The sequence below is a fragment of the Amphiprion ocellaris genome, chromosome 4 (assembly GCF_022539595.1).
Source record: "Amphiprion ocellaris isolate individual 3 ecotype Okinawa chromosome 4, ASM2253959v1, whole genome shotgun sequence".
In the NCBI taxonomy this organism is placed as follows: domain Eukaryota; kingdom Metazoa; phylum Chordata; class Actinopteri; family Pomacentridae; genus Amphiprion; species Amphiprion ocellaris.
Window position 1 is genome coordinate 5252897 of NC_072769.1, and position 14891 is coordinate 5267787.

Here is a 14891-nt window from a genome sequence, read left to right on the forward strand (position 1 = left end):
CAGAATATTAGCTTCTGACAGGATGAAGCCAAATAAATTAAGGCTCCACTGAGAGACTGCACATCCTGAACACAGAGAAAAGCCAAAAACACTCAGAGTGGATTCACTGAAGCAGCATCTGTACCTGGAAACGCCTCCACTCTTTAAAACCATGAGTTCAGTCAGACGTCCCAAACTAAAGTTCACATAAACTCAACAGCAGACATGTTGATTCAGCTGCATGCAGGTAGGGGGTGCTGCAGAAACATGCCGTTCTGCTGTTTTCTTAAACATACGAAGCGTCAGAACAAATCAGATCAAAGAGTAGCAACACAATCAATAATCAATAAATAAAGATGTTTATTATCAGTTTCTGTTCACACAAACCTGACATTTAACTGCTTCCTCAGACTTTACAGTAACAGACACATCAGCAGAACACACTGGACTTAGACCGTTCTTTTAGGTTCTTTTGGGTTCTTTTGAGTTCTTTTAGGTTCTGTTGGGTTCTTTTCGGTTCTTTTGGGTTCTTTTAGGTTCTTTGATGTTCTTTTAGGTTCTTTTAGATTCTTTTGGGTTCTTTTGGGTTCTCCAAAGTGCAACTGCTTTCTGCTCCTCAGATCACCAGGATCTCCACAGCGTTTGGTCAGATCTTCAGTTCAGGATGTGTTTATCTGATCAGGTGGTTCCATCATTCTTTCATTCAGGTTTCTTTGTGGTTCTGGTGTTTCAGTCAGACCCAGGTTCTGTTTTTTTTGGTTCCTCCCTGCAGCAGGTCGTTTCTTCAGGTTCTTGGTCAGAGCAACTTTTAGAAACTGATGAAAGGAACCTGAACTGATGTTCCTGAGATGTTCAGTTCTTCAGTGACGACACCTTCTGGTGCTGTTTGGACGGGAACACGTTGTAAACCTTTAAACAGAACTTAGCTGCAGAGAACCAAACCAGAACCAAACCAGAACTGAACCAGAACCGAACCAGAGCTGAACAAAACTTTACCCTACAGCAGCTTCAGTTCTGCTTCACATCTGGTTCTGTTCTGGTTCTGTTCTGTTGCTGCTAGGACATTTAAACAGGACATTGGCTGTGTTCGCATTAACAGCACCTGGTTGGTGCTCTGAATTATTCAGCAGCTCCGTGATTGGAGGTATTAATATTACATCACTGTTTCTATGGTGATGATAGACAGATAGATAGATAGATAGATAGATAGATAGATAGATAGATAGATAGATAGATAGATAGATAGATAGATAGATAGATAGATAGATAGATAGATAGATAGATAGATAGATAGATAGATAGATAGTGAGGTATTGATGATGTGTGGATCTTCTATTGATCAAGTGTTGATCTTGTATTCATCTTATATTGGTCAGTGGTATCTGTTTCTGATCCTATTTGCAGTAGAACAGTCTAAACATCATTATCTGGCTACAGGGAGTCGTGTCTCCTCTGTGGGGGTGGGGTTTCAGAGGGCCAGCGGGGGGGTGACGGGGTCTTAATGAGAGTCCAGAGCTTCACCTCATTATTGCCGACGCCAGCGACTCCCCCGGCTGGAGGAACGGCGGCCTAACGAAGGAGATGAAGGCAGCGTGGGCGTTACCACGGCGACAAAGAGGCTTTAAAGATGGAGACCGAAGGTTCTCATTACTGGGCTGAGGTCAGAGCTGCAGAAAGTTTACTGTTTGTTAAAGTCTGAAGCCTTATTGCCTCACTGAACACATCTTAAAACAGCCTTTTAAGTCCCAGAGAAGAAGAAGCTTTTCGTCTGCTCAGGGTTCTGTTGGACAGAAATCTAATTTTCAGCTAAAGTCATGTTTACACCCAACTAAAAGTCAAACTGCATCTAAAAGAATCCAAACTTTCAGCTCTGAGGTTCTCCCTGTAAAATTAGAATAATGATGTTTAAGCTCATCATTTAGTTCATGATGTGTCGTTAAAATGATCCAGAAATAAACTCAATCAAACATCAGTAAAATAAATGCAGAAGAAACAGAGAACAGAGGACCAGGTTGTTGGAGATCCATCCAGCATGGAGAAATATCTTCTAGTTGTTGGAGATCCATCCAGCATGGAGAAACATCTACAGATGATGAGCAGAGTAGAGAGGAAACATGGAGATAGAAAAACATCTACAGGAGTAGGAGATGGGAGGAGTTTCAGGAGAAACCAGCTGGAGGTTCTGGAAGACATTTGTGATTATGATGATGATGGTGATGATGATGATGGTGATGATGGTGGTGATGATGATGATGATGATGATGATGGTGATGATGATGATTATGATTAAGGTAAGCTAACAGCTGCTACCTGTTCTGAATGCAGACTGCATCATTGAGTTTCTGTTATTTAGTCCGTGGATGAACAAACTGACAATAATCACTGACAACAAAGAGTCTTTGTTGTGGATCTGAGCTGCTGCAGTCTTCAGCCTTCATTAAAGCTCTGTCCATCCTCCTCCAGCTGATCAGAATATCTATGGACCATTTATGTAACGTCTCATTAAAATGGAAGCTGTGCAGCCAGAAGAGGGAGGAGGAGGAGGAGGGAGGTCTCACTCTGCTGCAGAAACACCAGATCACTTTTTAGAAACACCTTTTCCTCAAAACAGCAGAGAGTCTGTTTTATCACTGAGATCAAACCAGAAATGACTTCGGACTGAACAACAGGACATTTTTCAGAAGATAACCTGTGACTGTCAGTTTGTAATTCATCTCTATGCATTTCAACAAAACAACCACAAAGATACACAAAACAACTACAAAGATACACAAAACAGCCAGAAAGATACACAAAAAAACCACAAAAATAGACAGAACAATGACTAAGACACAAAACAGCCACAAAAATACACAAAACAACCACAAAGATACACAAAAAACCACAAGAGACACAAAGCAACCACAAAGACACACAAAGCAACCACAGAGGGACACAAAACAACCACAGAGGGACACAAAACAACCACAGAGGGACACAAAACAACCACAGAGGGACACAAAACAACCACAGAGAGACACAACACAACTACAGCGATACACAAAACAACTACAATGATATACAAAACAACCACGATACATTAAACAACTGCAAAGATACACAAAGCAACCACAAAGATACACAAAGCAACCACAGAGATACACAAAACAACTACAATGATACAAAAAACAACCACAAAGAAACAAAAAGGAACCACAGAGGGACACAAAACAACCACAGAGAGACACTAAACAACTACAATGATACAACCCCACAACAACCCCAAAGAGACACAAAGCAACCACAGAGGGACACAAAACAACCACAGAGGGACACAAAACAACCACAGAGAGACACAAAACAACTTCAACGATGCACAAAACAACCCCAAAGAGACACAAAGCAACCGCAGAGGGACACAAAACAACCATAGAAGGACACAAAACAACCACAGACAGACATAAAACAACCCCAAAGAGACACAAAACAACCACAGAGGGACACAAAACAACCACAGAGGGACACAACTACAACGATACACAAAACAACTACAACGATACACAAAACAACCACGATACACAGAACATCCGCAAAGATACACAAAACAACCACAAAGATACACAAAGCAACCACAGAGATGCACAAAACAACCACAAAGATACACAAAACAACTACAATGACACAACCCCACAACAACCCCAAAGAGACACAAAGCAACCACAGAGGGACACAAAACAACCACAGAGGGACACAACTACAACAATACACAAAACAACTAAAACGATACACAAAACAACCACAGAGAGACACAAAACAACTTCAACGATGCACAAAACAACCCCAAAGAGACACAAAGCAACCGCAGAGGGACACAAAACAACCATAGAAGGACACAAAACAACCACAGACAGACACAAAGCAACCACAAAGATACACAAAGCAACCACAGAGATACACAAAACAACTACAATGATACAAAAAACAACCACAAAGAAACAAAAAGGAACCACAGAGGGACACAAAACAACCACAGAGAGACACTAAACAACTACAATGATACAACCCCACAACAACCCCAAAGAGACACAAAGCAACCGCAGAGGGACACAAAACAACCATAGAAGGACACAAAACAACCACAGAGGGACACAACTACAACGATACACAAAACAACTACAACGATACACAAAACAACCACGATACACAGAACATCCGCAAAGATACACAAAGCAACCACAAAGATACACAAAGCAACCACAGAGATACACTAAACAACTACAATGATACAAAAAACAACCACAAAGAAACAAAAAGGAACCACAGAGGGACACAAAACAACCAGAGAGACACTAAACAACTACAATGATACAACCCCACAACAACCCCAAAGAGACACAAAGCAACCACAGAGGGACAAAAACAACCACAGAGGGACACAAAAGAACCAGAGAGAGACACAAAACAACTTCAATGATGCACAAAACAACCCCAAAGAGACACAAAGCAACCGCAGAGGGACACAAAACAACCATAGAGGGACACAAAACAACCACAGACAGACACAAAACAACCCCAAAGAGACACAAAACAACCACAGAGGGACACAAAACAACCACAGAGGGACACAAAACAACCACAGAGGGACACAACTACAACGATACACAAAACAACTATAATGATACACAAAACAACCACGATACACAGAACATCCGCAAAGATACACAAAACAACCACAAAGATACACAAAGCAACCACAGAGATACACAAAACAACCACAAAGATACACAAAACAACTACAATGACACAACCCCACAACAACCCCAAAGAGACACAAAGCAACCACAGTGGGACACAAAACAACCACAGAGGGACACAAAACAACCACAGAGAGACACAAAACAACTACAACGATACACAAAACAACTGCAAAGAGACACAAAGCAACCACAGAGGGACACAAAACAACCACAGAGGGACACAACACAACTACAACAATACACACAACAACTACAACGATACACAAAACAACCACGATACACAGAACAACCGCAAAGATACACAAAACAACTACAATGATACACAAAACAACCACAAAGAGACAACATATGGGGGCAACATATATAGTGATGGATCAGACCACATTTAACACACAGGGGGAAACTACATACACAATAAATAAAACTAACTAAACAAAACCCTGGGGTGGACACTCTGTAGGTGGTTGGTCCCATTCTCTGCTGGATCTCAAAGGGTCCTTGCCATTTTGCCAGCAGCTTACTTTCATCACTAGGGAGGAGTATGAGCACCTTTTGGTCAGGATTGAAGAACCTCTGCCGAGCTGACCGATCATACCAGGCCAGATGCTGCTGGGCCCCCGCCATGTTCGATTGGGCAAGCTCACTCATCTTTTCTAGTTGGTCTCGCATCTGCACAACATAAGATATGATGTTAATAGCCTCCCTTCCTGCCTGATCTCCCTCCCAAATCCCTATCAGTAAGGAGAGAGGACCCTTTACTTCATGACCAAACAGCAATTCAAAGGGAGAGAAACCAGTGGAGGCTTGGGGTACTTCTCTATATGCAAAGAGGAGGTAGGGTAACCATTCATCCCAGTCACGGCCAGTGTCATTCACAAATTTCCATAACATCTGTTTCAGAGTCTGGTTGAAGCGCTCAGTGAGGCCGTCTGTTTGAGGATGGTATGGAGTTGTCCTCAAACTCCTAATACCCAGCAACCGATAGACCTGTGTTAACAAAGTGGACATGAAATTAGTTCCACGGTCTGTGAGGATCTCACGAGGAAAACCAACCCTTGAAAATAACTGCACAAGGCAAAAAGCTACCGATTTTGCCTTTATGGACTTCAAAGGGAAAACCTCAGGATATTTTGTGGCATAGTCTGTTATTACAAGCATGTAACGGTTACCAGCTTTACTCCTCTCAACAGGACCAACAATGTCCATTCCCAGTCGTTCAAATGGGGTGCTGATAATTGGTAGGGGCTGGAGTGGAGCTCTGGAGGGGATTTTGGGGGAGGTCCTCTGGCACTGAGGGCAAATTTTACAAAACTGGGCTACATCCTTACGCAAGCCAGGCCAATGGAAGTGGTTTTTAATTCAAGCAAAAGTTCTGTGTTTTCCAAGATGGCCAGCCCAAGGAACAGAGTGCCCCAGGATCAACACAGTTTCTCTAGCTGCTCCAGGAACCACCAGTTGCATGTCTGATCCCTGCTGACGATAAAGGATGCCACCTTTCAGGATGAAGGCCTCATTGCTGCAGGAAACTGGGTCCACTACTTGTTCCTTATTCTTAGCTCTCTGCAAAAGAGGTGCCAGTGTAGAATCATTTTGTTGCAATTCAATGACATTGTTTGGGATTTGGAAACCCAAGTGCAATTCAGGCTCAGGGCTAGAAGGCGGTATTACAACAGTATGGTGAAATTTCTCTTGCCGTTTCTGTCGGCGTGACTTATGAGGCTTCCCGGGTGCCGTCTCCAGGTCCGCATTGTAGAAAGGCAGGGTACTAAGTATGTGGGAGGGCTCCTCCAACTTCGTAGCTTGAGCTCTAGTCACTGCAATGTTACATCTGAGGCCAGAATCCAGTAGATCAAACAATACAGGCAGGTCTCAACCAAGCACAGCAGGAAAAGGCAGATTATCAACAACACCAATGTTCAAGAGGTATATCTGTCCTTCTACCTTTATGTACATGTCTGCTGTTGGATAAGGTTTTTCATCTCCATGTACACAACAAACAGGAATAGTCTCATTAGGGCTGATAACATTTGGAGGTACAAAATGCCTGTGCACCAGGGTCTGGTCACTGCCTGAGTCAATGAGTGCTTTTAGGGTTTTACCATTTATCTCAACTGAGATCATTTTAGCACATGAGTCAAATTTGACTTCAGATCCAACATTCCATGGCACAAAACACATTTGGGTTACCTTGGATGAGTTTTGGGGGCACCTTGGTTTTGTATGGCACTCCATTCCACACAGATAACAGATTAGCTTCTTAGCAGGAGGTTTGGAAGACATATTGGTTGTCTGGTTCTCCCACCAGGGAGACTTACTCACACCTGTGGATGATTTTTGCTGGTACTGAGGAGCTGGCTTGTGGTTGTCCCTCCTTTCCCATAAGGAGTAGCTCCATGGCTGCCCATTTCTCCGTGCAGCCACAAACACATCAGCAAGCTTAGCAGCTTCAACAGCAGAATTTGGATTGTGCTCTTTTAGCCAGACCTGCAACTCTGGAGAAAGCATTCTCAAGTATTGCTCCAAGACTATCATTTCACCAATTTCCTGAACTGTTTTATCTTTTGGGTTAATCCACTTCCCATATAACTCCTTCAACCGTGCATACAGCTCCTTTGGATTTTCATCAGGTGCACATCAAGACCACAGAACCTCTGGCGATATGTCTCAGGATTTATATTGTATTTGTCTAGAATAGCTTCTTTGACTTTATCATAATCAACAGAATCATCAATATCCATATGAACATATGCACCTCTAGCTTTGCCAGTGAGTAATGGTATGAGATGAGAAACCCAGTCATCTCTCGGCCAGTGGCAAGCTAGAGCAATACATTCAAAGGTAATCAAAAAATGTTCGATGTCATCATCATTTGACAGCTTCTCCAGTCTAGGCTCATGAGAGCGAAACTGACCTGATGTATGCTGAGGAGAAGTTACAGTGTCACTGGTGGGAGCAGCTTGTGGAGGGACATCAACTTCCGAAAGGTCAGGGTTCACCTTGCCGTGAATCAGGGACTGGGGTGGTGCGTTCATGCCCGGCAAGAACAAGCTGTTTTTGCTGGGCATTTTCCTCCTTCTGTCTGGCCTCTTGGGCCTCCTGCTGCCCCACATGGGACCGAAGAAGGGAAACCAGGTCTGAGAGTGTTGGTTCTTTACCTTGCTCCTCAGTGCTATCCACCCCTCTGGAAGCTCCACTCTCCTCTTCACCATCTACTTGTGCTTCTGGCACTGTTGTGCGGTTTTGAGTGTCTCCTCGTCCTCCTCTTCCACCTTTCCCTCCTCTCTGCATGGCTCTGAAGTCAGAGGCAGGAAAGAATTAAAAAAAGGGGGAGAAAAAAACTTTAAGAAAAAAAGAGGAAAAAAAAACCTGTGCTTTTAACTGGCTGACCCCACTTCTGACACCAAATGTCGTCGGCCAAGCAGTCAAGCACAAAATAACACAGGTTTAAAGTTCAAAAAAAAGAAGGATTTATTCCCCCCCCCCGGCCATGATGTAAAAGCTCTTGGTTTAGTCCATGAGAGGGCCTTCAGCATAAAGCTCTGCTCCGCCCTCAGCCCCATCTTTTGTTCGTCCAAGCCGGAAATGTCACGCAGCAGCCAGGTAACTCAAACAAAGGAGAAATGAATTACTACAAACAAATTGCAAAATGATGAAATATGTAAACTAAATGTGCATGCTAATAAATCGATTTCAAACAACTGTGTGTTATAATTTAAGTGACTGCAACTCAAAACAACTAAACATATGACAGTGGTGTTTGTGGGTGAGCGAAAGCTGCAACCTTTTGTGTGGCTGTAGGCACGGCCATCACAGTACAGTTATGGTAATGCTGTGATGTAATGCAGTAACTAAAATGTGGTGGCTGTAATGCGCTAAATGATGACTATAATCAAGTGATTGTAGTGGAGTGGATAGAATGCAGTGGTTTTAGTGCAGTGAATATAGTGTGGTAGCTTTAATGCAGGGACTATAATCCAGTGAATACATTGCAGTGGCTCCTGCTCCTCTGAATGCAGTGCTGCAGTGATGCTGTGGGGCTCCAGTCTGATGACCTTGATGACAGCCGGCTCTCCAGCGTCGACACTCTTCGCCTGTCAAACGCATCGTTATTTCATCATCATGCGCTGCTGCCACTAACGACTCTGAAAATGCAGCTTCATGCTAATGCAGATTCTTTGAACTTGATCCTGAGACGCGAACCGAAGCAGCAGCAATCGATCGGCTCACAGCCGGCGTGTTGGTCCCACACTGTCAGAGCTGATCAATGAGATGATGATCAATCAGAGGAGGATCATTAAATCACCAGCAGGTTTCCCTCCACAGCTCACAGAAATAAATACAGCTCAATGCACACATGTAACACGCATGAAGCACGCATTTAGCACACATGTAGCACACATTATAGCAGGCATGTAGCAGGCATGTAGCATGCATTTAGCACACATTATAGCACGCATGTAGCACACATGTAGCACACATTATAGCATGCATTTAGCACACATGTAGCACACATTATAGCACACATTTAGCATGCATGTAGCACACATTATAGCATGCATGTAGCACTCATTTAGTTCGCATGTAGCACACATTATAGCATGCATGTAGCACACATTTAGCACACATTATAGCACGCATTTAGCACACATTATGGCATGCATGTAGCACACATGTAGCACACATGTAGCACACATGTAGCACACATGTAGCACACATGTAGCACACATGTAGTACACATTTAGTACACATGTAGCACACATGTAGCACATTATAGCACACATGTAGCATATTATAGCACGCATGTAACACGCATGTAGCACACATCATAGCACACATGTAACACACATGTAGCACACACGTCTCAATCAGTCATCTACAGACGTGTTTGATTGATCTGATCAGAAATGATCCTGTCAGAGAATCAAACTGATTATTGATTATCAGCTGCAGGCAGGAACCGGCTTTTATCTGCTGTCTCTGTGGGGAACAGAAGGTGACGCTGGACTTGTCTGCAGGGATCTGAGGACCTGATAGAGGACAAGCAGCAGATCGATCCCCCCCACCTGACCTCCATCATCTGGCAGCTTCAGCACTTCAGCTCAGCAATTACATTCACGCCTCAGAGAGAGAACAGTGCTGCAGACGGAGTGTTAATTAAAACTCAGCTCCTGATCATCGCCCTTGTCCTCCCCCCCAACCTCCTCCTCGCAACCCCACCCCCCCACCTCCTCCTGCACCCCCCTTCCCCCCATCTCCTGTGGAAGGTGAAGCTGCAGCATCCGTCCTGCTGGTCGATACGAGCTGATGGAGCTTCAGGAGAACAATCAATAACCTCTGATGACGGGGGGAGGGGGTCTGATATTAACGACACACACACACACACACACACACACACACACACACACACACACACACACACACACACACACACACACACAGAGCAGGGGATCGTGGGAAACAGCCCTCCAGGTATCGATCAGCTGTGAGGGATTCCAACTAGCGACCTCTGCAGGTCTCTGACCCGGACCAGCAGTAGACCTGGACCAGCTGTAGACCTGGACCTGAGAGGACCCTGCTGAGGTCCACCTCCTGGAGCTGCAGGAAGCTGTGGATAAAATGCAGCTCCGTTTGGGAACGTTTCCATCTCACACCAAGGATGATAATGATTGATCCACAATTTAACTGATGACAAACATCTCAACCAGTGAGGCGGCAGGTGAAGGATGTGATGTCATAGATGTAGACCAGCTTTAGTTCCTGGTTGTTCTAGCAGGTGGAGCCTCTTTCTGTTTAATCCTGTAGAGACCAGAGTAGGCGTCACTTAGACTACAGCAGAGAGCATTGTGGAAGTTTAGCAGCAGCAGGCACCATGACAAAGATTTCTGAGGAGGTTCATGATCTCCAGCCCCTATATAGAAGATGAAGATGTTCTTCTGCATTGATGTTTTTCTGAGTTGATGTTCCTCCAACATGGTGGCCAAACTAATCCATCTGGTCTGTGTATATAGAGGCAGATGGAAAGGTGCTGACAGTATTTCATTCAGGTTAATGATTAATCGACTATTGATTGATCAGACGAGTATTTAGAACGTTCCTCCTGACGTTCCTCCTGACGTTCCTCCTGATGTTCCTCCTGATATTCCTCCTCATGGGGCTGAGCTCAGGAGACTTTCTATGCTCATTTATTTGCATTTCTTTATGTTTGCACGTTTATAATTAGGCTTGTAGTTGTTTGTGTTTATATTTCTGTTTGTTTGTGTTTATATTTGTGCATTTCCTCATGTACACAGCTGCATCACAGCCAATCAGAACAATCCATCACCTGATTGATCAGGTTCCACCTAAAGCAGAACGTAGCAGGATGTCCAGAGGCTGAAGTCAGATTCAGGAGTAGCAGGTATGTTGGCTTTAAAGCCTCCAGTGTCACTAAAGGTCTCTTTTAACCTGGTTAGATCTCCATGGTAACTGATGCTGAGGAGCTAGATCACCATGGTAACCGATGCTGAGGAGCTAGATCTCCAATGGTAACCGATGCTAAGAAGCTGGATCTCCATGGTAACCGATGCTGAGGAACTGGATCTCCATGGTAACTGATGCTGAGGAGCTCCATCTCCTACCTGCTGATCTGAACGTTACTAAAACCACTGAATGAAGCTGTTACAGCATCACACTGGATGCATCCCGTTGCCATGGAAACCTACATGTATTCAGCTGCTGATGCAGACATCCCATAAATCTGCATCAGAAATCCCAACAGCTCCATGTTGTTCATGTTGCTGCTAATGTTGCTGCTAATGTTCCTCATGTTGTTGCTAATGTTGCTGCTAATGTTGCTGCTAATGTTGCTGCTAATGTTGCTAATGTTGTTCATGTTGTTGCTAATGTTGCAACTAATGTTGCTGCTAATGTTGCTAATGTTGTTCATGTTGCTGCTAATGTTGCTGCTATTGTTGCTGCTAATGTTGCTGCTATTGTTGCTGCTAATGTTGCTGCTATTGTTGCTGCTAATGGTTGCTGCTAATGTTGCTGCTAATGTTGCTGCTATTGTTGCTGCTATTGTTGCTGCTAATGTTGCTGCTAATGTTGCTGCTATTGGTGCTGCTAATGTTGCTGCTATTGTTGCTGCTAATGGTTGCTGCTATTGTTGCTGCTAATGTTGCCCATGTTGTTGCTGATGTTGCTGCTAATGTTGCTGCTAATGCTTCTAATGTTGTTCATGTTGTTGCTATTGTTGCTGCTAATGTTGCTGCTAATGTTCCTCATGTTGTTGCTCATATTGCTGCTATTGTTGTCGCTATTGTTGTTCATGTTGCTAATGTTGCTGCTAATGTTGCTGCTAATGTTGCTGCTAATCTTGCTAATGTTGCTAATGTTGCTATTGTTGCTGCTAATGTTGTTGCTAATGTTGTTGCTAATTATGCTGCTAATGTTGTTGCTAATGTTGCTAATGTTGTTGTTAATGTTGCTGCTAATGTTGTTGCTAATGTTGCTAATGGTGTTGCTAATGTTAATGCTAATATGGTGTTGCAGATCAACAAACTCTTTAAATAAAAGTTAAAAGAATCTGAAACCAGATTACTGACGTTCTACTGGAGAACCAGAGTTTTGTTCTTGAACTTCCTGAAGCTGAAATGATCAGTTAAAAGATGATTTTAATCATTGATCAGTGATTTATTTCTGGCTGCAGTGTGTTTAAGCCTCTGAACTGATCTTTTGACCAATCAATCGATTGAGCTGATTGATATGACAGCGAGGGTCGTTTGCAGCTTCGTCCTTCGGCCAATCAGAGACGTCAAAGTCACAGCAGGGGAGGGGGGAGTCGTGTTACAGGAAGCAGCAGAGCCCAGCAGGGACGCCGATGAATTATTGATCAACTTAATGGACAAGCTTTCATTTTTTCTGTGTCATGTTGAGTTTGGACTCTGTGAAGACGACAGCCACAGTCACCTGAGATTTCCATGAGGCCTCAATCGCAGGTCACCAATGAGACATGACAAACCTTCCTGGATAACGGTATTTCTTTTATACCGACAAATCAAAGATAAGATGGTTTTACCTTAGCTGACATGTAAGATGTAAAACCATCTTATCTTTGATTTGTCGGTGTAAAAGAAATAAGATTATCCTATGATAGTTAACGAAAAATGAACATTATCCAAAAAAAAAAAAAACTCATCCTGACTGCCATTATAACGGAGCGAGTCGGCCGAGCGAACGCAGAGTCCGGACGTTTAAAGTCACCGCTGAGTCCTCGTCAGCTGAACGCAACCTTAGGCTGACACCCGAGGCCTTCCAAACCCTCCAAACCCTAAAAAAAACCCCTAAAAACCCTGACCTAAACCCTCCAAACCCTAAAAAACCCTGAAAAAAAACCCCTGACCTAAACCGCCCAAACCCTAAAAACCCCTTTTAAAAAAACCCTAAAAAAAACCTAAAAAACCCTTAAAAAAAACTAAAAAATCCTAAAAAAAAAAAAAAAAAAACCTGACCTAAACCCTCCAAACCCTAAAAAAAAGAAAAACCCTGACCCTAACCCTCCAAACCCTAAAAAAAACTAAAAAAACCTGAACTAAACCCCCCAAACCCTAAAAAACCCTTAAAAAAAAAACCTAAAAAAAAAAAAAACTAAAAAACCCTAAAAAAACCCTGACCCAAACCCTAAAAAATCCTTAAAAAAAACTCAAAAAAAAAACCCTGATATATTTATAATATTACAGTGAAGTAGATTATTGAATATAAAGGTTGAAACGTGAATTTTTTAAGGGAATCTGTTGATCTGAGAAAAGATTGATACTGATCAATCAATACTGACACACACACACACACTGTCAACATGGCTCCAGGAGTGTGCAGAGATTGCTATTATTATTATTATCATTATTATTATTTATGCTATTATTTATTGTTAGAAGATTTATGGTGGAACCATTGAAACATTAATCTGTAACAACAACAATCCTTTTGGTTCTGTCATAGATTTATTAAAGGTTCTGGAAATATGACAGAATCTTCTGGATCATAAACAAACAGAAATGTTCACATTTGGTTAAATTTATCAGTTTCCTCCTCAGTTCTTCTGGTTCCAACCTTCTGCTGATGGTTTTCGGTTCTCCTGGAGAACATGGAGGTGATCCTTCTCCTTCATTATTCCATTTACATTATGGAGCGCTCCATTTCCACAGAGCATGATACTGACACTTCCATGCCTGATGGTAGGTTTGGGGTTCTTGGGGTTAATAAACCAGTCCTGAAAAGGTCTAAAATCAGTACAAAATCAAACCTAAACCAGTCCAAAAAATGTTCAGAACCAGTCAGAATACTGAAACCAGTCCTAAAGAAGTCTAAAACCAGTACAAAACTGAAACCAGTTGCAGAAACAGTCTGAAACCAGTCCTGAAAAAATCTAAAACCAGTACAAAATCAGGACCAGAACCAAACTGAAACTTCTCCTCAAAAGTCCTCCTGATGGTGGCAGCAACACACCTGGACCTGAAGCTGGTTCTGGATCTGAAGCTGCTTTCAAACGACTCCAGGTGATGTTCTGACTGGTTCTAGTCCAGTTCTGACTGGTTCTAGTCCATGAGTTCTGACTGCTTCTAGTCCAGGTCTGACTGCTTGTAGTCCATGAGTTCTGACTGCTTCTAGTCCATGAGATCTGACTGGTTCTAGTCCATGAGTTCTGACTAGTTCTAGTGGATGAGTTCTGACTGGTTCTAGTTGATGAGTTCTGACTGGTTCTAGTCCATGAGTACTGACTGGTTCTAGTTGATGAGTTCTGACTAGTTCTAGTCCATGAGTTCTGACTGGTTCTAGTTGATGAGTTCTGACTGGTTCTAGTCCATGAGTTCCTTCAGATCTTTGCTCCTCAGTTTAAATGAGATCTGAGGATGGAACCTTTAGAACACAACTCTGGAACCTCCTGGAGGACTGCAGGACTTCACTGTGATCACAGTTATGTAAGAACAACATGGAGGATTATTAATCAGTGATTATTGATCAGTGATTACTGATTAGTGACTATTGATCAGTGATTATTGATCAGTGATTATTCAGTCAGAAGCTGCTCAGTGAGACGTTGTCAGCTCACCTGCAGTGATGTCACACAGGGCTTCCAGTCAGATTTCAAAATAAAGCTCAGTATGTCACCTTTTCGGGAATGTATTCATGCAATGTACG